Source organism: Chiloscyllium plagiosum, unplaced genomic scaffold, assembly GCF_037043375.1.
Source record: "Chiloscyllium plagiosum isolate Xiang-an unplaced genomic scaffold, Cpla_swu_hap1 HiC_scaffold_32, whole genome shotgun sequence".
Lineage (NCBI taxonomy): Eukaryota > Metazoa > Chordata > Chondrichthyes > Orectolobiformes > Hemiscylliidae > Chiloscyllium > Chiloscyllium plagiosum.
Window position 1 is genome coordinate 11,992,605 of NW_028270170.1, and position 25,203 is coordinate 12,017,807.

General features: G+C 42.3%; 1 long non-coding RNA gene across 1 annotated transcript; it reads right to left on the minus strand.

Annotated features, from left to right (window-relative positions):
• Positions 1-1,898: 1,898 nt before the first annotated feature.
• Positions 1,899-23,801, minus strand: LOC148141748 (uncharacterized). Its single transcript, XR_015752457.1, has 3 exons — positions 23,691-23,801; positions 5,200-5,293; positions 1,899-2,034 (listed from the first exon to the last, which is right to left on the minus strand). It is a non-coding gene; the product is annotated as an uncharacterized LOC148141748 (long non-coding RNA).
• Positions 23,802-25,203: the final 1,402 nt, after the last annotated feature.

A 25,203-nucleotide genomic window follows, 5' to 3' on the forward strand; every position in this document is an offset into this window, starting at 1 on the left:
ACCACGAATCTCGCCACACTAGTCCACACTGCTATTAGATCCCTCCCAATATTTCTCTCTGTCCACACATGCTGATTGTCTCTGGAACTTTCCGCATCCAATTATGTTTATCAGCAGTTGCAGTTTTCTGCTTTGCCTTTCAATACGGGAGAAGATGTGTAATCGAAAAAGAAACTGCAATGGGAAAAAAGATGAGGGGGACTAATTGACTTCCTCCTCCAAAGGCTAATACAGCCACAGTGGATTGAATGGCCACCGTTAGTGCTATATCATTCTGTAATTCCACCTTGAGAGTCCATAAGACATCAGAGCAGAAGTGGGCCATTCAGCCTATTAAGTCCCTGAATGCTTGTTGGAACCTCAGTTCAATTGTTGTGCTCAACTGGGACTTCAGGCCTAATTAACGTAGCTATCAGGAGGGACATCACCCTCAGTTATAATAATGAGTGGGTTGATGCATTTATAAGAAAATAATCCAGTGAGCGGCTAGATAATATGATAAACTGTAAAGCAAAGCTTGAGTGTGCCTGAAACCTCAGATGAAACCATTTTCATTATAAACACTCCCACACACTCGTTTTTATCATATATCTGCAGCAGCGTTATCATCACACCATAAAGGCAAGCTTGGCCTGTTGTTGCCATGGAGAAGATATTTACCTGTAGTATGTGTCATGGCTAACCCAAATACAATCCATTGCTAAAATGTGTAGAAATATCCTCACTACAAAATCAAGTTTTTCACTTAATTGCAATTGAGTCTAATGGGTCGCACATTTCATGGAAAAAGGGATGCAGAGATACATTTCCTTGCTACTCAGGTGTGAAAGTAAAATTGCGAAGCAGTTGCTGTTAAAGAAACTGCTCAATTTTCAGTCCCACGATTAACCTTACCAAGAGTCTGGGATTGTATGGAGACTCCAGGAATTGAAGATCAATCTCAACCCTGAATTAAAAATTTCATGGGTACTAAAACTATTAACATAAAATCAAAATACTGTGGATGCTGGAGATCTGAAATACACAACATGTTGGGGAAATTCAGCAGATCTGGCTGCAGAACTTACATTTCTGTCATTTTCCTTGATGATTTCTGTTTGCCGGATGCACACCTTGTGAAAATGATCGACACAAGAGGCTTTTTGGCTGGCAGTAAAGCATCATCCAATTGGGCAATAAGTCTGATTGGTGTAGGAAGGGAGTGCACCATCAAGATGGATGAGTTGGCCAATTAATGGCTGAAGAATGGGAGGCAAGCCCTATGAAATCTCCAGGAATGCACTCAATATTTGTTGGCAACAATAACTAAGACATTTGGTCCATAAAGGGTAACAGATTAAGGAAGTTCCATATGCAGGCAGCAAAGTGAAAATCTATCTCTGTAATTCAAAGTTCAAATCAAGATGGCAGTGACAGCAGAATAGGTAGCATCTTTATAGAATCCCTACAGTGTGGAAACAGGCCCTTTGGCCCAACAAGTCCACACCGACCAACCAAAGAGTATCCCACACAAACTCATTTCCTTACTCTATTACTCTACATTTATCCCAGACTAATGCACCTAAACTACACTTCCCTGAACACTATGGGGCAATTTACTACAGCCAATCCACCTAACCTGCACATCTTTGGATAGTGGAAGGAAAATGGAGCACCCAGGGGAAACCCATGCAGACACAGGGAGAATGTGCAAACGCCACACAGACAGTCACCCAAGACTGGAATCGAACACAGGTCCCTGGCACTATGAGGCAGCAGTGCTAACCACTGAGCCACCATGCCACCCCGAGGCTCTTGTGTCCAGGCTTGTCCTCTTCGTCAGCTTCTTCTTTGCTGTTCCTTTTCTCCCCTTCTTTTTTTCAGTTTTTTTTTTAGTTTTTGTTTAAACTTACCTTCTAAAGAGAGCTCTTCAATGGGAGGGTAATCAGTAGCATCTTCAAAGCTAGCGTGGCTACAGAGCTGGCCGGCATGTAAAACTCAGAATGGCACTCTGGCAGCAGCATGGGGTGGGCTGGTGAAGCCTGGAGCAAGACCCTGGTGATGGAGAAGGAAACGTTAGACTCTCTTTAATTTTTTAAAATTTTATTTTAAGTTAGTGAGAATGCTGCTGATGGATGGCGACAGTACAAACTTTCCACTGTATTTTGTATTGAATACAAGTGACAATAAATGATTCAATTCAATTCAAAGTTCTTAGTTTCTATTGGATTGACATTTTTCAATGCAAGTATCAGTGAGTTATAGAGTCGAGAGTGTGGTGCTGGAAAAGCACAGCAGGTCAAGCAGCATTCGAGGAGCAGGAGAATTGATGTATCGGGTAAGAGCCCTTCATCAGGAGTGAGGCAGTCCTCACTTTCTCCAAATGTATGATGTAACTGAACCCAAGTAAGATTACTGTAGACATAAACCATTTCAGTTTATGTGTTGTATTGATGTACAAATTATATGAGCATACGTTAAAATTAAATTTAGACATTCAAAGAATATTTTGATAAAAAGATGATTCTCCTTTGTTTAAAATAGCCAGTTCAAATGATTTAGCACGTTTTTCATTCAGTCATTCACAGGATGTGGGTGTAGCAAGCTGAGCCACCATTTATTGCCCATCCATAATTACTCTTGACAAAATGGTATTAGGGAATGATTCCTGAAGAAGGGCTTATGCCCGAATCATCAATTCTCCTGCTCCTTGGATGCTGCCTGACCTACTGCGCTTTTCCAGCAACACATTTTTCAGCTCTGATATAATTCCATATCAAGTTTATGTGTGCTTTGGAGGGGACACTTGCAGGCTGTAAAGTTACCAAATAGCTCCTCCCTATGTTCTTCAAGGTGTAGTGGTCTCAGGTTTAGATGGTGCTGTCCAGGGATTCTTGGTGAGTTGTCGTTGTGCATCTTGTAGATGGTAGGCACTGCTGCCACTGTGTATCAGTGTATCAGTAGTTGGAGGGACTGAATGTTGAAGCTAGTGTATGTGGCTAAAGTGAGTACTGTAGATGCTGGAGATGAGAGTCAAGAGTGTGGTGCTGGAAAAGCACAACAGATCAGGCAGAAACATCAACTTTCCTGCTCCCCGGTTACTGCCTGACCTGCTGTGTTTTTCCAGCACCGCACTCTTGATGCTATTGTATGTGGTTCCAGTCAAACTGGCTGCTTTGTCTTGGACATTGTCAAGCTCTTTGAGTATTATTGGAACTGCACTTATCCGAGCAAGTGGGGAGAATACTATAACAGTTCTGACTTGTGTCAGTAGATGATAGACAGGCTGTGGGGAGTCAGGAAGCTGCAGAGTCCCAGTGTCTGACCTGCTGTTATAACAACAGCATTTAAATGGTTGGTCCAGTTCAGTTCCTGGTCAATGGTAACACCCATAATGTAGGTAATGGGGAATTGAGTGATGATAATGTCTTTGAGGTAAGGGGAGCTAGCTGGATTCACTCAAGTTGGAGTTGGTCATCACCTGTCACATGTGGGGCCAATGCGACTTGTCACTTGTCAGCTTAAACTCAAGCATTGTCCAGGTCTTGCTTGTTTGAACATGGATTGCTTCAGAATCTGTGGCATGGTGCTGGACATTATCAATCATTAGCAAATATCCTCAGCTTTGACTTTATAGAACCATATGAAGTAGGAATAGGAGTAGGCCATTCAGGCCCTCAAGTCTGCTGTGCCATTCAATCAGATCTTGGCCAATCCAACATTCTTTGATTCCAATTTCCTATGTTTTCCCTGAAATTGTTGATGTTCCTCCTGATTAAGAATCTATCTATGTCTGTTTGTCTGTCTGTCGGCCTGCCTATCTGTCCATTCATCCATCCTTCCATCTATCTATCTATCTATCTATTTACTTATCTATCTATGATATAGGGCAGGTCATTGATGACGTCACTGAAGATTGGCGGGCCTTGAACACTACCCTGAGGAACTTTTGTGGTGATGTCCTGGAACTGAGTATTGACATTGAACAACCACAACCATCTTCTATGACTCCAAACAGCGGAAGGCTTAACCCCTATTTTCTCCTGATGCTGGTTTTGCTAGCATACCTGAATGCCATATTCGATCAAATGCTGCATTGAGATCAATCACACTCACCTTCTTGGGCTCAACTCCTTTACCCTTGTTTGAACCAAGGCTGGAATGAGCCTGGTAAACCCAAATTGATCATCAGTGAGCAGGTTATTGTTGAGTAAATGCCACTTGATAGAACTGTTGATGACACCGCCTATTACTTTGTTGATGATTGAGAGTAAACTGGTGGAGTGGAAATTGACTGAGTTTAAGCAACTGCAAGCAAGGAAATAAACAGGAAAGACAGCAAATATTCAACAGGTCAGGCAGTATCTGTGGGGAGAGAAACTGAATTAATGTTTCACATCTTTGACCTTTCAAGAGATCCAGAAGAAGCCAGAAACTAAATGATATTAAGTAAGAACAGGGAAACAGGTGAATGGGAAGGAAAGAGTAAATTCTGTGAAATGTTGGAAGGCATGAGATTCAATGACAGAACAGATGATGGTGTAAACAAGGGATGACAGAACAAATAAAGGAATAAACGGTGTGTCTAGAAGAGGTGTAAATGGCGGAAAGGAAACATTATCAGCATCAACTCCAGTGTTGGGTATGGGCTGAAATTATTGAAGCCAACATTGTCAAGAAGTCTCTTAGAACAAGAATAACATGTATTCATGACAGGAAGCAATGCATGGAGTCTTTTAACATGGGGAGGCTGTTAGCCAGCAACTATCACACTGCTTTACCCTTTGGTCATAGGTGTAGCAGAACAATTTAACAGACTGACGATCACCATACCTTGGTCATCATGCCCTGAGATGGAACTTGAATCTAGAGCACCTGGCAAAGGGGCACTACCATTGAGCCAGTCCAGACTAGTACTCCTTATTTAAGGGACGTATTGGATGCCATAGTAAATCTTTCAAGGCACCGGTGGACTGGCATTGAGAGGACACCGATTGGTCTCAATAGCTCTGGCTGGGAAAGTTACAAATAAAATTACAGTAGACTGGGTCCTTTTTCCTAATCACCAATCAGTGCCCTCTGCTTGTGGGCAGCATGGTGACTCACGGGTTAGCACTGCTGTCTCACAGTGCCAGGGACCTGGCTTCGATTCCTGCCTAGGGCGGAATACATGAAGATAGGGTACAGTTTGCACCATTTTACCAGGAATGTTTTACTCACGTTAAGGTGCCTGAGGCATCTGGATTTCTTCTCCATCTTACCCAGTTTTCTTCAGCTGGATGCCTAAACAACAAGCATCAAGTATGATCTATATCTGTTGGCAAAGGGCACACAATTAAATTGACATCCACGCCATCACTTTCTAGATTAGATACCCTACAGTATAGAAACAGGCCCTTCAGCCTAACAAGTCCACACCGACCCTCCGAAGAGCAACCCATTCCCCCCACCTCATATTTACCTCTGACTAATGTACCTAACACTATGGGCAATTTAGCACGGCCAATCCATCTAACTTATATATCTTTGAACTGTGGGAGGAAACCAGAGCGCCCAGAGGAAACCCACACAGACATGGGGAGAACGTGCAAACTCCACATAGTCACCTGAGGCTAGAATCGAACCTGGGTTCTTGGCAGTGTGAGTCAGTAGAGCTAACCACTGAGTCACTGTGCCACCTGAGCACAAGGATGACACTGGCAGTGTTTACGAAGGGAATATCACAGCTGCCAGAGATGCCATCTTTCAGATCAGATGTCAAGCTGAAGCACCATGGTAGTCTGATGATAAGATCACTGGATTTATAGACTGCAGCCCCAGGCTAGTGTTCACAGGACATGGGTTCACATCCTACCAGAGTAGCAAGTGAAATTTGAATTCAATAAAAAATATGGAATTAAAAACTAGTCTGGTGGCAACCACTGTCATTAAAAATAATCTCATTCAGTAAAGGAAATCTGCCTTCCTTACCTGGTCCACCCTATATGTGACTCCAAACACATAGCAATACCTTCAGGTTGGCTGAGCAAGCTACCAAGTTCAAGGGCAGTTAGGGATTGGTAACAAGGGCTTTTGCCCGAAACGTCGATTTTCCTGCTCCTCGGATGCTACCTGAACTGCTGTGCTTTTCCAGCACCACTCTACTCCAGAACAAATGCTTGCCTTGCCAATGATTTCCACATCCCATGAGAGAACAAAATAAACTCAGGTGACACACAAACAATTACATACCGCCCTTGAAAGATGGGTAGTTCTCCTCAGTGTCATTGACAATATTTCTCCTTGACCAACAGCGTTAAAACCAGAGTCTGGTCAATAAGGTTTGTCCACACAGGCTGATTGCTGTATTTTCCTACATTACAACAGTGACTACAATTCATTGATTGTAAAATGATTTGGAACAGCCTAAGACAGTGAAAAGTACCAATTCAGTGCAAAACCATTCCTTCCTTTTAATGAGTTTGTGCCCTCTTAAAGATCAGAGACTCACATGAGTGGTGAAACATAGCTGCTGGGATTGACTGGCTCAGCACAGCTTGGAATTGAACGAGAATTCTCCGTACCAGTCTTTCAGCAGCCTGCTGCTAGTGACACTTGCACTGGCTGAGACTCCCTGTGAGGAATTGTGAGCAGGTTCAACTCAAATGTGAATGCGCGGAGCTGTGAATATCCGTCTTATTTTGGGAAACATAGTGGATTGCTCAAGTGTGAATCTTTTCAAATATACACTACAGTCCTCCGGCATGCATCCACTTCTTCAATCTGTCACAGTTACGAGGGTCCAAAAACATCAAACGGTTCCTGAACAGACCTCAAACTGTGAGAAATCCAAAGATTCCAGAAAGAAATAATGGCAGAAATATTTTTTTTTGGACGAGACACAGAGCATGTTAAGAGGATACAGAGACAGTCATGAGAAGATTTGATAGTTTTGTTCAAAGTCACGAAAGGATTAATAAGATTGAGGACAACACAGCCCACTTGAATGGCATCAACTTAAACTTTCATTCTCTGTCACAGGATCTCACATGCGTCATGTGTACCTTTTACATTGAGAAAGACTGGGGCAGCAGACATATGTAATCATCCCAAGCCTGGAATGGAAAAAAAGACTATTTCCGGTGACAGAGGGTTCAGTAACCTGAAAAAAACTGCAAGAGAATGATAAGCAAAAGGACCATAGGCAACAGGAGGATTTATCTTTGAATACAGAGGTTATTATGAACTGGAATTCAAGTGCAATGGAAGCAGAGGCCAATCTGTTTGTGCTGATAGTGCTGTCATCTTGAGAAAACCAGAGAGCTTACAACATGAGCATCTATTACGATTGAACCCATGTCAGATGTAAACAGGAAATGGGCATGTCATTGGCACTCCAATTCTTCACCTTGCACTCGTGGTCAATGAGAAAAAGGACTTTATCAAGAAATCTTGAAAAGTAATCTCTTACATTTGAAAGAATTGCTTCCTTCTAAACTCACTGCTCTCTACTCTCTGCTGTCCACTCTCCTTGCATCTCTTTCCACTCCCCCGCCCCTTCCCTAGCCATTCCCTCTCCCCTTCCCTCTCCATTCCCCTCTCCCCTACTCTTGCATCTTCCCTCTTCATTCTCCTCAAGAAAATGTCGTCAATGCACCTGGTGTATAGCGTTGGTTGGAGGTCCTGTGTACAGAAGAAGTCTTGTTCGAACCTATGCATGAAATTGTTGGCATTTATTGGCTACACTATACACCAGGTATATTGGCAACAGTTTCTTCTTCTGGACCCATGGTGAGGAGCCACTGAAACAATTACACAGTGATATCAACGAGTTTCATCCCACCATCAAACTCACCATGGACTACTCTTTCATATCTGTCGCATTCTTGGACGTATGCATCTCCATCAAGGATAGGCACCTCAGCACCTCACTCTACCGCAAACCCATGGATAACTTCACAATTCTACACTGCTCCAGCTTCCACCCGAGACATTTTAAAACAGCCATCCCCTACGGACAAGCCTTATGCATACACAGGATCTGTTCAGATGAGGAGGAATGTGACGGGCACCTGAAGGTGCTCAAGGATGCCCTCATAAGAACAGGGTACAAGGCGTAACTCATCGATCACCAGTTCCAACGTACCACAGCAAGAAACCGTAATGACCTCCTCAGGAGATAAACACGAGCTGCAACCCACAGGGCACCCTTCATTGTCAAGTACTTCCTAGGAGCCGAAAAACTACGCCATGTTCTTCACAGCCTGCAACACATTATCAATGAGGATGAGCGCCTCACCAAGACCTTCCCCATGCCTTCACTTCTTGCCTTTAAACAACCACCAAACCTCAAACAGATCATTCTTCACAGCAAACTGCCCGGCTTTCAGGGCAATACCATACAACCTTGTCATGGTAGATGCTGCAAGACGTGTCAGAATGGCGACACAAATACCACCATTATGCGTGGGGACACCCACCACATATGCAGCAGGTATTTATGCGACTCCGCCAACATTGTCTATCTTATACTCTGCAGGCATGGTACATTGGCGAGGCTGAGCAGAGGCCACAGCAACAGAAGAATGGACACTGCACAACAATCAACAGACAGGAGTGTTCCCTCTCAATCGGAGAACACTTCAGCAATCTGGGACATTCAAACTTGGACCTTCGGGTAACCATCCTCCAAGGTGGACTTCAGGACAGGCAACAACGCAAAGTGGCTGAGCAGAGGCTGATAGCCAACTTCAGTAGCCATGGGGATGGCCTCAACTAGGACCTTGGGTTCATGTCACAGTACAGGTGACCCCACTGCACTACCACACACACACACTCAGATGCACACACACAGATATAAGTTTGTGGGGTGAATTTGTACTTGCAGAATTACATTTTATTTTGCTCAAAAACTGCATGAATCCATCTATGACATTGTAAATCCCTTTTTCAGGAATACAATCAGTCTGAACATTGGAGTACAGACAGCCTCTCTCAAGGCACCTCACCTTCAATGCATTATCTGAGTTGACATGGCACCTATTGTTAAAGTTCACTTGAGAATGTCTTTTAAAAAGATTCTGGGCTTTACAATTGAAAGAACTGAAACCAACGTGGTCATTCTAAAAGATGAGAGATGTAACAAACAATCCATGTCTTTTTCAATATATAATTTCAGTTACATCACACTGTAAACCTTTGCTATAAATTCTGTGTCTTATGATCTTATACTCCACAACCACTTGATGAAGGAGCAGCGCTCCGAAAGCTAGTGCTTCCAAATAAACCTGTTGGACTATAACCTGGTGCTGTGTGATTTTTAACTTTGTCCACCCCAGTCCAACACCGGCTCCTCCACATCCCAAGTTGCTCAGTTATTGATGTCTATTTTCTCCCATCAAAGCTACACAGAATGCATCAGATTTTCTGCCTGTTCAAAGAAAAAGACTCATTTTCATCACTGGACATAAAGTCAAGAAACAAAGTTTACTGATTTTGAAAAGAAAAAAGAAGAGCCAGGCTTTGGAATAGTCTTTGAAGCCAAGGTTGTGTGGATACCATAATGAGTGTCTGAAAGTCTACCACTTGCAAGTGTTGCAAGAGAAATGAGTGTGATGAGTCTCAAGCACAGTTTCCATTAAGTGTAAACAAATGAAGCTCTCAGTTTGAGAGCAAGGTGGTTCTTTTGCTCAATGAGGCCACACAACCCCTGGTGCAAATGACCAAAATCACTCAGACTCAGTAGAAGCAATATTCTGAAGTTGTGCACTGATTGCCTCCCTCAGGAACCTCAGTGAACTGATTTGGTATAATTAGCCTTGCACAGCCTCTCACTGTGGAGAGAGTTAAAAATCACACAACACCAGGTTATAGTCCAACCTGGTGTTGTGTGATTTTTAACTTTGTACACCCCAGTCCAACACCGGCATCTCCAAATCATGTGGAGTGAGTGTATGTGATTACATACTGGATGTGAAGCACGATGGTGGTATGTAAATATGTATTTTTTTTAAAAAATACCTTTAATAAATCTCATGGCATTTTCTCATTTAACACACTTGCAGAGTGACTTGAAGGTATAACATAGGCTAAAACCCCTATGCGATTCAGCATAATCAGAATTGAACAACATTACAATGTCAGAGAGGAGGAATTGGCCATTGTTTTCAGCACCGTGAATGATGGATCTGCTTTTCCTGCCAACATAAGACGCTAGCAACTGCAACATAAGACAACCGCATTTAGTTTTAAAAAGAACCCCTCATTGACTTTAAACTTCTTAAAGTAAGCACAGAAATTGCAAAAAAGCAAGTACTGTACTTGTTAAGAACTTATGATTTTTTGAACACTCTTGTGGTGCAGTGGTAATGTCCCAACACCTAGACTAGAAGCCCCAGGCTCAAGTCCCATCTGCACCAGAGGTGTGCAATAACATCGCTGAATGGGATTAGAAAAGTTGGTGAAATTAAAAACAACTTATAACGAACCTAAACCTGTGAGCTAAAAGTGCACTTTTAGATTGAGAGACTTTTTATTTCAATGACTAAATGACAATGCATAATTTTACCAAAAACCACAAACAAAAAACCAATAATAACGTGTTTTAGATGAGACATTAAGCAGAGACTCAGCCTGCCCTTTCAGGTGGCTGTATAAATCTCATGGCAACATTTGGAAGAAGTGCTCAGAGCTCCCTCACCACAAGTGACCACAAGATCAGCCACACCTTGTAGTCACATTCCAATGAGGGTCAACGCACTGACTATCAAGTCCCTGCTTCTACAATGCCAAAAGACTTAGCTCCCCATTCCCTACCCCCCCATTCCTGATGAAGAGCTTATACTCGAAACATTGACTCTCCTGCTCCTTGGATGCTGCCTGACCAGCTGTGCTTTTCCAGCGCAAAACGTTTTGACTCTAATCTCAATCATCTGCAGTCCTCACTTTCTCCTTAGTTCCAATCTGCACGATCTACTTGTACTGAGCTGGATTTCCAGCAATGAAAACAAAAGGTATCGGCAGGATGAACATTGACCATGACATGGTGCATGTGCTTACATAAGAGCACAAGAAATAAGAGCAATATGAGTCCATTCAGCCCTCCAAGACTGCCCCACCATTCTATGAGACCAAGGCAGCTTTGCCCCAGGCCTCAGCATCTCTTTGTGCTAACTTCTTGAAACCCTCAACACCCCAATATGTCCACCATCTATGTAACTCCTCTTTAAATACTTTCAGTGATCTAGCCTCTCAAACCTGGGATGGAGAATTCCAAACATTTACGATCTTCCTGGAGAAGAAATTCCTTCACAATGCAGTTTTAAATTTGTATCCCTTGTTCTGTAACCCTATATTAAAGCTATCAAATAGTGAGAAGCAGTGCTGTGGTGGCAATGTTGCTGAGCTAGTTAACCAGGTACCCCAGTTAATGCTCCAGGGAAGGGAGTTCAAATCCCATTATGGCAGAAGTTAAACTTTGAGTTCAACTAAAAATCTAGAATTGAAAAGCTAGCTGTGTGGTAGCCATGCAGCTATTGTTCATTGTCATAAAATCAGGTCTGGTTCACTAATGTACCTTGTTAGAAAGCAAATCAGCCATCCTTATCTAGACTGGCGTAAATGCTGGCATAGTCCATGAAATGTGAATTAATGATTTTTTAAAAATCTCCATTCAAGATTCCCTCACTATTGGAAACATGCATCCTTATAAAGTTGTATGCATCACTCGGAAAGTTGTGGACATGACCCCTCAAAATGCTCATGAATAATGATCAATTTGGTTATTGGAAATGCTTCCTTATAGAGTTATAGAGCTATAGAGCTGTACAGCATGGAAACAGATTCTTTCGTCCAACTCGTCCATGCTGATCAGATATCCTAAATTAATCAAGTCCCATTTGCCAGCACTTGGCCCATATTCCTCTAAACCATTCCTATTCATATACCCATCCAGATACCTTTTAAATATTGTGCTTGTACCCTCCACCACTTCCTCTGGCAGCTCAGTCCATACATATACAACCCTCTGCAAGAAAAGGTTGCCCCTTAGGTCCCTTTTAAATCATTCCCCTGTCACCTTAAACCTATGCCCTCTAGTTTTGGATGCCCCCACCCCAGGGAAAAGACTTTGGCCATTCACCCTATCTATGCCTCTCATAACTTTATAAATCTCTTTAAGGTCACCCCTCAGCTTCTGATACTCAGGGAAAACAGCCCCAGCCTATTCAGCCTCTCCCTTTGCTCAAACTCTCCAGCCCTGGCAACATCCTTGTACATCTTTTTCTAAACCCTTTCAAGTTTCACAACATCTTTCCTATAGTAGGGAGACCAGAATTGAACATCTCATTAGAATTGTTGCTTTGCACCAGCAACAAGTTTTGTATTAAATAAAACAAAAATAACAATAAATATTTATTGTAATTGCAATTTCTACAGAGAAAAGAAACACTTGCATTTTGTTATAGGTAGTCTGTGGAATTTTATATCACCAACAAGAACTTACACAGTATCTTTACCAAAAGAAAATGTTCCAAGGTGTTTCATAAGGATATTACACAGTAAAGTCTAACACAGAACTACAAAATGTGTTATCAAGACAATTGGTCAAAGAGAATGATTATAAGCAGCACCTCAAAGGGGAAAGAGAGGTAGAGACTAAGGAAATTAGGGAGGAAATTTCTTGGCAGCTGAAGGCATGGCTACCCATGTGGAGTGATTAAAATCAACGATGCATAAGAGGCTAGACTTAGGTGAGTATCTCTCAAAGGCTGTGGGGCAATAGGGGCTTCCAATAATAGAGAGGGTCAAGGGATTGGAAAACACAGGCAAGAAGTTTAAAATCAAAGCATCTTTCTGGCCACGAGCCAATATAATCCACTAGCATGAGGTTCTTTGGGTGGGTGGGAGTTGGCATGAGGAAGTCCAATGGCAACGGAGCTTTGGATGACACCACATTGACAGAGGGTAGTGTATAGGAAGCCAGTAAGGATGGTGGAAGGGTACCCTGAGAAGTAAACCATTGAGATGCACTGATGGACCCGAAGTAACAGCGCTTGATGCTGACACTGGGGTTTTGACATTTTGCTGTGGGATACTGTCAAAGGGATACACTACTTAATGATGTGAGAATCCTCTCTTTGCAGTGTTAACAGTCAATACAGAGTAAACACACTCATACGAACTCTAAGGAAAGTTTTTTTAGTTCATTCATGGGACATGAGTGAGTTCAGTGTCAACCACATTGCTGTGGGTCTGGAATCACATGTAGCTGGACCAGGTAAGGATGGCAGATTTCCTTTCCTGAAGGACATTTGTGAATCAGATTGGCTTTTTTCTAACAATCAACAATGGTTTCATAGTCATCATTAAACTCCCAATTCCAGATATTATTGAATTCAAATTTCACCATCTGCCATGGCACAATTTGAACCCAGATCCCCAGGAGATTACCAGGGTCTTTGAATTACTAGACTAGCGAAAATACCACAATGCCATCAGCCCCCTCCCACCCATTTCAGACTAGCAAATCAAGTGTTGTGTGCTAATATCCTATTCCACAAAGTTCTGTTTCCTCAAATACAGTATAAATGCTGTTTTCCCTTCATCTTGATATTTCTTGCAAATGGTCCCGATAAGTGCAAAATATATAAATTATATATTCTTCAACAGTACTCAAATTGAACTGTGTTGCACTTTATGTGATGTTAAATTGGAACTTCCATGAAATGTACCTTAAACTATTTTATGAACATAGTATTTTCTAAAACCAAAAATAATTTAAGGTGCCAAAATTATATGTTGTTCTCATCTACTTGTAAGCACCAAAAATATTATTCGAAGCAACTCAGCTCCAATGAGAGAATCTTTTTGAAAGATTAATTAGCATTCCAAGTTACAATTTGTTTTGAATTTTGACTGCTTGGAAGATCAGGATCTAATTCCAATATTTATTGCCTCTTCTTTACCTCAAGTTGAAGTTTATTTGTTCTTTCCAGAAGAGAAAATTAATTTTAAAAAGTCCTGCTCATAAGTTAAGTGATTACTTTTTAACACCTTTTCTCTGCCTCGGGCATGGATTGACATCCGAATTCAACGAAGAACGAATGAGACATTTAGCTCCTGTTCACTGACGTCAGGTTTTCGACCTCGGGCAATTCCGAACAGCGGTGAATCATCAGAAATGCAAAGCTTCATATGGAGGAGAGAGGGAAAGGGAAAACAGCCACTAATTTATATACAGTACACGTCTGTTAATGAGGGCTCGATAATGTTGAGCAGCTCTGAATCCATTTCTTCTCCCTCCCTCTGTCACCACAGTGTGTAGCATGTGCAAGATACACACTAACTTCCTAAAACTTCTTTGACTGCAAATTCCAACCCCACAATGTCACGGAGTCATAGAGTCGTATAACACAGAAACAGACCCTTCAGTCCAACTCGTCCATGCCGATCAAATATCCAAAATTAATCTATTCCCATTTGCCAGCATTTGGCCCACATCTCTCTAAACCATTCCGATTCATATACCCATCCAGATGCCTTTTAAATGTTGTAATTGTACCAGCCTCCAGCACTTCCTCTGGTAGCTCATTCTATGCACACATCAGCCTCTGCTTGAAAAAGTTGCCTCTTAGGTCCCTTTTATATCTTTCCCCTCTCACTTTAAATCCATGCCCTCTAGGGTTGGATCCCCTCCCCCACCATGGGGAAAAGACCTTGCCTATTTATCCCATCCATGCCCCTCATGATTTTATAAACCTCTATAAGGCCACCCCTCAGCCTCCGACCCGCCTTGGAAAACAGCCCCTGCCTATTCAGCCTCTCCCCGAAGCTCAAACCCTCCAATCCTGATAAATCTTTTCTGAACCCTTTCAAGCTTCACAACATCCTTCCTATATAGGAGGGAGACCAGAATTGCACACAATATTCCAAAAGTGGCCTAAACAATATCCTGTACAGCTGCAACATGACCTCCCGACTCCTGTACTCAATGCTCTGACCAATAAAGGAAAGCATATCAAATGCCTTCTTCACTACCCTATCTACCTGCAAATCCACTTTCAAGGAACTATGCACCTGCACTCCAAGGTCTCTTTGTTCAGCAACACTCACTAGGACCTTACCATTAAGTGCATAAGTCCTGCCCTGACTTGCCTTTCCAAAGTGCAACACCTCACGTTTACCAGACAATTTACCAAGACAACACCTAGATAGCCGGTTGTTTTTGACTGGCATGAATGTGTTGGGCAGAAGGGCAGTTTCTGTGTTGGAGATCTCTATGACTCCAGCAAGGACAGCAGACACATTGGAACACCACCCACAGAGGACTGTTCATGGAGCTTCCTAGCATGGACTTAGTCAGGCACTGCTCATAATATGAGCAAAAGCACAACTCAGTGAATAAATGTGGTGAAAATTAATTTTCTTTTGACAATAAATGTGGGATGGTAGATTCCAATGTGGGTTCCATTCCAGATTAATGGATCCTGTTCCCATCTGATGCCCACATTTAGATGTTTTTAATCAGAATCATTGAATAGTGATAAACCAGAATGATCCTGCACAAGCCTAAACAATATTCACTTGATGGAGATCAGCCAATTCAACCTGAATTTGTTTTGCACTATACAGCTTACTAGCTGGTATGGATATCAGTTACCTGGGATGGCTGAATGACAATGGCAACAGCATGGGCTCAATTCCCGGACAGTTGAGGTTACAATAAAGGATCTCCTTCTCAACATCACCCCTTACCTGAGGCATGGTGACCCTCAGGTTAAACCACTTCCAGTTAGCTCTAATGAGAGAGCAGCCCTATGTCTGATAGGAATTTGGCAACTTTACCTCTTAGCTGGTATACCCACTGCTAAGCATATAGCGACAGCTGCAGTTTGTTTTGAGGATATTATACACCTGGATTTAGGCAATTAGATATTTTCTGTGGAGTGGGTTGCACAAATGTTCAAGTTCTGCTTCCAAAAAAATCCCTTAATGTGTTATCTGTCCTCACACAGGTTTAGTCAAATAGTGGTTATGAACTGAGCTACTAACCCAAAACTCTGGACTAATAATCTGATTAAACATAAAATTAACTCTTCCTATGATGATTGAAGAATTTAAATTCAGTTGATTAGGTGAATCTGGAGTATTGGGTATCAATAATGATAACCTTAAAGCCACCAGATTGTCATAAAAATACGACTGAACTACTGTCTCACTGCGTCTGGTCTATATGTGTCTCTAGACTCACAACAATGTGGTTGATTCTGAACCGCCCTCTGAAGTGAACAAGCAAGCCACTCAATTGCACCAAAGCTGCTGTAATCGACTGCAGTAGTGCAACAAGAATGCTCACCAATATTTTCTGGAGGGTAATTAAGATTGGACAATAAATGTTGGCCAATCTACTGATGCCCACATCCTGTGAATGAATGAAAACAAATACATTTTTGTATCTGCAAGCTTCCTCAGTCTTCTGAGTTTTTAAAAAATAATTGAATGGTTATAAGTCGATAGCATAAGACACCAAATCAAAAACAAGGCAATTACATAACTAACATACAGAACTGTGAATGCTGGAAATCGGAAACAAAAGCAGAGAGTTTTGGAGAAATTCAGCAGGTCTGGCCATATCTGTAGAGAGAAAACAGAATGATAGTTTGTGTCCAGTTCATCAGAACTGAAGACAGCTAGGCAAAGAGTGAAATGTATGTTGATTGCTGCATAGAGTGATGAGAAGATAGAGTACATAAAGATGGTGCCGAGAGAGAGAGAGAGAAAGGGAGAGAGAGAGAGAGGCAAAAACAGAGCTAGATGATGATAAACTGAGAGAATAATAAAAGCTAGGTGGAGGTAATGTGAAGTCGAAGAGTGTGATGCTGGAAAAGCACAGCTGGTCAGGCAGCATCCGAGGAGCAGGAGAATCAACGTTTCGGGCATAAGCCTTTCATTGGGGGTTTAAGCTCGAAACTTTGATTCTCCTGCTCCTCGGATACTGCCTGACCAGCTGTGCTTTTCCAGCATCACATTCTTTGACTCTGATCTTCAGCATCCGCAGTGCTCATTTTCTCCTTGCTAATGAGAAGTATAAATGTTTGAAAATGGGTTGGCTGTGCTGGGATCAGCTCATACAGGATCTAGGTGTGTTGGGGAAAGAAAGGAACATGAGGGAGGGTATTTATGCTCTGAAATGATTAAACTCAGTGTTAAGCTCTGAAGGCTGAAAGGTACCTAAACCGAAGGTGAGCTAGTGTTCCTTCAGCTTGGGTTGAACTTCACTGGAGCACTGCAGTGGGTCTGAGACAGAAATGCTGGCATGGAGGAATGATTATTTTTACGGACAGAATGTAGCTGTTTGGCAAAGCGGGCATTCAGACTGCGTTTAATCTCCAAAGTGTGGAGGACATCACACTGAGCAGCAAATACAATAGGCTAGATTCAGTGAAGTACAAGCAACTCACTGCTTCACCTGGAAGGATAGTGAGGAGGGAGGAGATCAATGGTCAAGTGGTGTACATTCTGTGATTGCAGGGGGAGGTGCCGGAGTCACAGAACAAAAGAATGACTGCGAGAGACAAATTGGTCATTGTTCTGAGGCACTGGGAAGGTCAGTCCCACCCTTTCACATTCTTATTATCCACTGTAGGTCTTATGTCTTGGTGCCAACTTTAGCTCAGTGAGTAGTATGCTCACTTCCGATCCAGGAAGCATTGAGAATCTCAACTAACACTCGAGTGCAAACGTGAAGGCACACTCATTGCTGCAGCTGGACTCCAATGAATGAGCACAAACAGTTCCAACAGTAAACAGTGTGAGATGCTCCTTCTGCTGACGAAGCAAGCAGAGCCACCAAAGCTTAGGGTCTGCCTGGATCTCCAGAAGCCACGATAAGCACAGTTGTGCTGCACATTGCTTCATGGCGGCCTTGGCTCTAGGTTCCATGTAAAGGACAGTGCTGTTGTTTTCCATTCAGTGGATGTGCCTCACAGATCTTCTTTTACCTTCGTACACAGTCCAGCAGCAGCAATAATGTCACAAATGTCAAACTGCATGTTTGTGCATGGAACCCATACCAGAACATTAAAGGCAAAAGTTACCAGAAAGGACCTGGTGCTCAGGGTGGTTCTGTCATGTTGAGAGGGTGGTAGACATGAAGCTTCAAGTTACTGTCAGTGATATTAGTGCCTGACACCAACTACCTTCATTTGCTTTACCCTCACTCTTCTTCATCTAAACACATAGCACATTCTTCTTTTCTTTCTCTGTCATGCTATTGTCTAGCTTCCTTTGATTTACATCTGTGCTATTTCCCTCAAACATTCCATGTCGTTGTAAGTTCCACATTTTAACTCTTTGCATGCAGTGGTCAGAAGGACTGAAAGCCAAGAGTGGGACTTGAACCCACGTTTGCAGTGGAGGCCTCAACAATAAAGAATATTGCGTGCAATTCTGGTCTCCTTCCTCTCGGAGAGATGTTATGAAACTTGAAAGGGTTCAGAAAAGATTTACAAGGATGTTGCCAGGGTTGGAGGATTTGAGCTATAGGGAGAGGCTGAACAGGCTGGGGCTGTTTTCCCTGGAGCATCGGAGGCTGAGGGGTGACTTCATAGAGGTTTACAAAATTATGAAGGGCACGGATAGGGTAAATAGGCAAAGTCTTTTCCCTGGGGTGGGGGAGTCCAGAACTAGAGGGCGTAGGTTTAGGGTGAGAGGGGAAAGATATAAAAGAGACCTAAGGGGCAGCTTTTTCATGCAGAGGGTGGTACGTGCATGGAATGAACTGCCAGAGGAAGTGGTGGAGGCTGGTACAATTGCAACATTTAAGAGGCATTTGGATGGGTATATGAATAGGAAGGGTTTGGAGGGATATGAGCCGGGTGCTGGCAGGTGGGACTAGATTGGGTTGGGATATCTGGTCAGCATGGACGGATTGGACGGAAGGGTCTGTTTCCATGCTGTACATCTCTATGACTCTATGACTATAATAAACGCCACACTGACCCATCCTGAATTTCTAAGCTTTGATAATTTAAACAGGGTCAGAAAAGAGCGTCCATTTAGTGGGCGGCACTGTGGCACAGTGGTTAGCACTGCTGCCTAACAGCACCAAAGACCTGCGTTCAATTCCCGCCTCAGGCGGCTGACTGTGTGGAGTTTGCACATTCTCCGGGTTTCCTCCCACAGTCCAAAAATGTGCAGATTAGGTGAATTGGCCATGCTAAATTGCCCCTAGTGTTAGGTGAAGGGGTAAATGTAGGAGAATGGGTCTGGGTGGGTGGCGGGTCGGTGTGGACTTGTTGGGCCGAAGGGCCTGTTTCCACACTGTAAGTAATCTTATCTAATCTAGTTCTATGACAAAAAGGAATTGTAGATTCCCCTTCATAGGTTAACAGTCCTCTCTTTGGCAGGTAGCATTTGGCAGATAGGAAAGGTTTAGCCTCACACAGTAGCCACATGTTAAAACCACAGTGGTTATGAATGAGGAGACAACGAACAACTGTTATATGGGAGCAGCCCACCTTGTCTGCCTTCTCCCAGACTGTGCCCACAGTGGACTCTCATTTCTCAAAAAGCCTGGACCATTTTCAAGAAAAAGAAAGTGCATGTTCTTGAAAAAGAAATAAAACAAGAGACATTCTCTTATCATTATTCAGCGAGGGAGTACACTAGCAAGTGCGTTCTTTCCATTCAAGCTCTTGTGGTCTAAAACTCTCGACCAAATTCAAAACAAAACTCGGGGGTTAACCACAGACCTTCATCTTTTCCAATAACAGTCAGACCCTCACAGATTGAGAAGGTTTTTATAAGAAATGAATCAAATTTGTGAGGGCTTTTCTTGAAAATTGGTTTTTCAATTATGACAAAAACAAAATTAAGGAAAAGTCACCCTGATTCAACAGAAAAGGGAACTAAAAATATCACTAGAATCCTCCTGACCTAGAAGTATTCGAGTTGTCTGTTACATCCTGTTCATGGAAGTTACAGTCAAGTCCTGTTCTCTGTTTTAGACTGTGTAAGGATACTTGTAGTCCGTGTACACTTACCATTATTTATCATGGTTATGTTGAAGATATCATCACTGTAGCGGCAAGTTACATCACAACGTTCCATGGATCAAGGACCCATTGACTCAAGAGGCAACGAGGACATTAAGTTCCACTCCAATCTTCTGTGAGTGAAACTACATTTTGGAATCATCGCTATTGCAGGTGAGGTATCCAGTTTCTTAACAGGATGAAATCATGATGTTTACCCTTGGCTTCCATTAAAGCATAGCGCACAATAGTGTGCTGCTTCAACGTGGTGCTAAACCACAAATACCACAGATATCACAGGTTCAATCCCTGGCCTGTGAGAAAGGAGCCAATCTCAACTGGGATGCTAGTATGGATACTAGAAACCACAGTATGTCTGGATTATGGAGAGGTGAGCAGCACCTTCGAACTGTTATCTGAAGATCACTTGAGGTCATCCAACACCCTGTCGCCCCAGTTGTAACTCCCATCTTCTATCACTCCTGTGCTCACTGACCCACATTAGCCCTTAGTCAAGCAATCTCTAGACTTTAAATTCTCATCCTTCTTTTCAAATCCCTCCCTAGCTGTGATTTCCTCCAGCTCCACAATACTCTGAAATATTTGCACCCATCAAATTCTGTCCTCTGTACGTATCCTCGATTTTAATCACTTCACTACTGCAGACTGTGCTGTCAGTTCACAGTACCCTCTGTACATCTCTCAAACTAATTGCCATACTTTCCACCTTTAAGGTGCTCTTGGAACCCACCATTTTGACCAAAGCTTGTAGTCCTAATAACTCTTTATTTGGCTTGGTGTTGTGCAATTATTTAATCTATTATTCCAAAGAAGCACCTTTGAATGCTTCATTGGACTAAAGGTGCTATATAGTTATAATTTATTGCTGTTCATTCCCACTTATTATGCCCTGTCTCTGGACATTAGGTATAAACAAGGTCCAGTTCAACTCTCCTCAATATTTGAATCTCACTCACTATACTGCTACACCCCATGAATGGGCAAGGTGGCACAGAAAATTAAAGCAACATTCTGAGATCTGGAGCCCTCTTTTCCAAAAAGCTGTTGAGCTTCCCAAGAGCAATCAAGACTGGGATTGCTAGATTTTTGTTCATCTGTCTCAGCAAATGAGGACGGAGTAGATTCATGAATATTGCAGTCGAGGATAAAATATTGTTTCAGATTAAATTAGATCGGCAAGAGGTGCTGAATGGATTACTATTTCATTAAGCTTAACAACTCAACTGATCCAGACAGGATACGTCCTAAGTGTGCATACTGAGAAGTGTTTGAACATGGCAGGGCTTTTTGATAGAATTGTTAAGGAAGATAGAGACATCATCAAATATAAAAACAAATTACTGGTTAGGTCTCCACTGGGCTTTTGTGTAAAATTCTAGATATCGTACTTTAGCAAGAAAGTCAAAGCCAGGAGGGGCAAATTGTAAGTTTTATCAGGATGGAACATAGTGATAGATTGAATTGGACAGAAAAATGGAGAAGAAAATCTCCATTTACTTGGAGAAGAAAATCTTGAAGACCTATGAATAGAGGAGTGGATATTTTTAATTCATTGGATGTGGGTATTGTTGGCTTGGCTGGCATTTATTGCCATTTTAAACGGGGCAGTTAAGAGTTAATCACATTGCTGTGGGTCTAGAGCTATTTGTAGGTCAGAGCTAGCAGTTTCCTTCCCTAAAGGTTATTCATGAACCAGATGGGTTTTTCCCCAACCATCAGCAACAGTTTCATGACCATCATTAGACTCTTAACTCCAGATTTTTGTTGAATTCAAATACAAACATCTGCCATGGTAGGATTCAAACCTGGCCCCTAGACAATCATTTGGGTTTCTGGGATAATAAACTGGCAATAATGCCACAAGGCCATGAGCTTTCCACGCCAAACAGCCTGGAAAAATGAAATAGGATATTTACTTGGAGGAGAACATCTTACAAGCCTAACAATAGTGAAATGAGATTAATTGGATTAATCTTCCAAAGAGAAAGACATGATGGACTGAAAGTTCCTTCTCTGTTGTATCATTCTATGCTTTAATGTTGTCTAAAACTCTTTGAGTGCTTTGGTTGTTGAATAATTTCACCTTAACTAATTTGATTTGATTTATTATTGTCACATGCACCGAGATACATTGAAAAGTATTGTTTCATGTGCCAACCAGACAAATCATGCCTTACATAAGTGCATCAGGGTAATAGAACAGAACGCAGAATATAGTGCAGGAGCAAGTGACTCAGATACTGGAATCTGTCATGAAAACAGTGCTGAAAATAATGTTACAGCTACAGAGAAGGTGCAGGGAGTGATCAACTCTAATATATGAGAGGTCCATTCACAACAGGAAGGAAGAAGCTGTTCTAGAAGTAGCAATGAAAAATGCTTCAGTGCTGCAGGATTATCACAAAGAATAACTAAGATTGAAAAACCCATTCTCATGTGGAAACACGGTCTGGAGATAGTGCTTATGTCCCTTCATATGGTACTGCCATGTAATCTGTTGATAAAACAATTACTTATATTTATAAAGCATACTAACGCAATGAAATGTCTCAAGGTGCTTCATTAGAAATTAAAATATGAAGCTGAACAACACAAGAAGATATCAAGTCAGGTGACCAAGACAGAAGTAGGTTTTGAGGAGGATCGTAAAGGAGGAAATCAAGCTGAGAGATGGGGAGATTTAAGGAGGAAATTCCTGAGCTTAGGGTGTAGGCAGGTGAAGGGGCAGTCACGGAGAGATTAGAACTGCAGATGCATGAGCAACCAGAGTGCACATATCTGAGAAAGCTGGGGTGCAGGTGGAGATTGCAAAGATTGTGTGTGTGTGTGCGTGTGGGGGGGGGGGGGGGGGGGGGGTTGGATGGAGGGGTGGGGTGGGAGAAGGTGCGTGGTGCTTGCAGGGGGGATGGTAAGAATGGTGGCTGGAAACATGGAAAGATTTAAAAAGAACAGATGGTAAGTTCAAATTTAAGATGAATATTGCTGAAAACAAAGACATCTTGTTGAAGCTTTTCATCTTGCACTCATCAGGACAATTCAGAAGAATACAAATTGTAGGGAAAACCCAGCATTTTAGCTGCATGAGAGCAGAGTGCTGATTAGTTAGTAAGTGGTCGCTGAATGGTAAAGGTGGTGCCTCAGAGATTGTGGCGATTAATGCAGATTGACAATTAACAGCAAAACTTTGTTAAATTTTAAAATCAGACAGATTGACTCAGATTGGTCGGGGGATTGCTCTGAGATAGGAGACAGCAAATTTTGTCACCTATTTTATGGAGTTGAAACAGGAGCAGTGTATCTCCATGTTCCTTGTTGTGCCTGCAATGAACAAGACCCTGTATATTAATATATGAAACTTCCAGTGCACATCAGTGTGCCACACTGTAAGACAAACTGACAATTCTATAATTGTTTGCAGTGCAATTCCTTGCACATTCAGGATTATCCAGCAAATGATGTTCAATTGCAGAATCGCATCAAATGTTAGACACTCATGTGAGTTTTGCAAGAATGGATAGTGTTAGTACCTTGCAAGTTGCAAAAATCCAAAGAGATAAGCTTTTTGATATAACATTTGATTCAGACATTGCCTGACCAGGAACTAATGTAGGTCAGCAAACATAGGGATGCAAGGGACTTGATGTGAGTCAAAACATGGGTTGAATAGTTTTGAATTACCTGCTAATGCCCATTATTGTCCAAATGGTGATATAACCAATACAGGTGTGGCCTGCTTTCTTATCCGAATACTGCCCGAGGAACACAATATGCTCGCTGCCTGGGTGTTGTGCTCTTCTCAAACCTTGATGAACCATAATGGTGACTGTTCAGGCCAGTTTCAGTGTGTGATGAGGCACTTCAGGAAGACTCGTACCTCAATAACATTTGGTTCTCTCTGATGTGGTCTGAGTCGGGTAGGTCAGTACTCAATGCCTGACTGATCGGTCATTTCTAACAGCGCATGGATGTGGCAACTCGAGAACAAGCCACCGCCTCCAACATCCTGTCATTGGAGAGCAGGGTGGGGGATGATTGAGGAGGAAATTGGGTTAGTAACCCATTTATAACAAGAGAAAACCGTGACAATTGAGATAAACAGAAGTTGGCTGCACCTTCTCGCCCAATTGAAAGTGGTGACTCACTCTGGTGTAAAAATGCCCATCGACTGCCCACATTTTAAAGTGCCCCCAACGACACTCTATATGAGGTTGGAACAGCATTTTCCTGCTTTTGGTCAAATACCTTGTAACTACATTTCATTAGTGTTGCGGCTAACAACTTTACATAGGCTTGAAAGTATTCAGAAAATGATGAATAATCAGATCAAGTTCTTTTTCCACTTTTCATCAACAAACATATTTCCTGTTCTGGCACACTTTTTACAGAGAATTGGCACCACAACAGAAATCTGCCCTAGTTCACTTCCCAATCAGTGCAGATTCAAACTGACCACCTGGCCATACCTCATCCATATTTCATACCAAACAAGTTGTCGCCATTTTATAAGAAAGGATATTTGTTATATTTAATACTTTGCAAGATTGCAGTAACTGGTACTTCTACAGCACTGTTAACATCCAGAAATGTCACACAGCACTTCACAAAAGTGCAATTGAGGTTATACAGGGGAACGGGACAGTTATCCGAAGAGAAACATAAGAACACAGGGCTTCAAGAGAGGATGGGGAAATGGGACAAGCTGAGTTGTTCATGCAGACTGCCAGCATGGATCAGAATGGGTTAAATGACCCAATCTATGACAAAGAAGTCTCGGCAGGAGGAACTGGAAATCTGGCCAAAAACCTACAGATTTCCAGATTGGGGGCAAATATTGAGAGATGAGGCGGGAGGAGGGCAATCAATTTAGAGAGGCTTTTTCTTGCAGTTAGTGAAAGTACTCAGTGATTTTTAATTGTTTATGGAAGATGGGTGTCACTGCCAAGGGCAAAGTATTTGCCCGCAGAGAAGGCTGTTGGTGAGTTTTGATCTTGAAACGTTGCAGACCGTGCGCTATTAGGTTCTCCAGGATTTTGATTCCAAGTGTGATGCTACGCGTTAACCACATCATGTCAGGTTAACGGATCCAAACTGTGAGTGCCAGGGGTCTCACCACAGTCAGTTGAGGGAGTAAGAGAGATAGCCAAAAGATCTCATTCCCACTGGTGATCTACTGACCCCTACTGGAAAGGTT